Source organism: Mastomys coucha, unplaced genomic scaffold, assembly GCF_008632895.1.
Source record: "Mastomys coucha isolate ucsf_1 unplaced genomic scaffold, UCSF_Mcou_1 pScaffold1, whole genome shotgun sequence".
In the NCBI taxonomy this organism is placed as follows: domain Eukaryota; kingdom Metazoa; phylum Chordata; class Mammalia; order Rodentia; family Muridae; genus Mastomys; species Mastomys coucha.
Window position 1 is genome coordinate 33,388,538 of NW_022196891.1, and position 1,533 is coordinate 33,390,070.

Consider the following 1,533-nt stretch of genomic DNA (forward strand, 5'->3'; position numbering starts at 1 on the left):
GAAGAGGCGCACATTTTCAGATTATACCACCAACAGGTGCTTTATCTACCCTGTCCCCTCCCAAGCTTCGACTTATTTGATTTTTTTGTTTTTTGTTTTTTGCAAAAGTGGGATGGGTGGGTTTGTGTTTTGCCTGGGCAATGGGTCTATCTTTCTTCCTTCCTTTCTCTCTTTCTTCCTTCCTTCCTTTCTTTCTTTCTTTCTTTCTTTCTTTTGTTTTTGTTTTTGTTTTTGTTTTTCGAGACAGGGTTTCTCTGTGTCAGCCTTGTCTGTCCTAGAACTCTCTCTGTAGACCAGGCTGGCCTTGAACTCATAAATCTGCCTGTGTCTGCCTCCCAAGTGCTGGGATTAAAGGCGTGTGCTACCACTGCCCAACCCCCCTCCCCTTTTTTTTCTTTTAAGATTTATTTATTATTATATGTAAGCAGACACCAGAGGAGAGCATCAGATCTCATTATGGATGGTTGTGAACCACCATGTGGTTGCTGGGATTTGAACTCAGGACCTTCGGAAGAGCAGTCAGTGCCCTTAACCCCGCTGAGCCATCTCTCCAGCCCCTGACTTATTTGTTATAAATAACAAATGCATTCATTATAAAAATCCTATGTTTTGAAAGGTGTTCATAATATAAAACTTATAAAAGTGGGGTTTGTGACGATCATGGGAGGGGCATAGGAATTACACAGTGTTGAGAAGCAGAGCTCTGCACTTCCCTGTGCAGCCTGCTCTTATTCTCAGAGCTAAATTTGAGCACATTTGAGAATATTTTGGACTTGGGAGGAGGCTGGGCATGAAAATAACCACTGCGTCTAAGCAAGCCTTTGAAACCACGGGCTGATGGGAAGATTCTGCCTGGTCAAGTGTTCCGAAGGTGCTCGTGTGTCATCTGTTTTCCCGACACCCTCCGCACTTGGTAGATAAGGAACAGACTTATTTTCCATGTTGCAAAAATAGGAAATGAGGTATAGGGAGTCTGGGAGAATTCTTACCCAAGACCTCAGTGAGTCAGAGGCTCACTGAGTACCACAGAAGCCCTGGCTCCCTGATCATGACCCCAGATTTGCTATGTGCAGGCTTTGCGGTTTTAGAGAAAAATGTAGTAATTTCACTTTCACTTTTGCGCCTGTTTGGTTACAGTACAATCTTCAGTTTAGACAAATCATCTTTTTTAAACCTCCCCCCGCACCCCCCCCCCCAAACACACACTACTACCTTCTTTTTTGAGACAAAGCCTTACTATGTAACCCTGGTTGGTTAGCCTGGAACTCTCTATATAAAGCAGACTGGACTTGAACTCACAATGATCTTCATGCCTCCTAGGATTAGAGGCATGTGTGAACAGGCCTTGTTTTTAATCATTGTTTGCTTGTTTTTGAGACATGGCCTCCTGCAGGCTAAACTGACTTCCAGCCAGCTGAGACCCTGAGCTTTGCCCTGCTAAGGATGCAATTACAGAATTACAGTCAGCCTGGCTTCTGCATGCTGGGGACCGAACCCAGATCTCTCTCTCTCTCTCTCTCTCTCTCTCTCTCT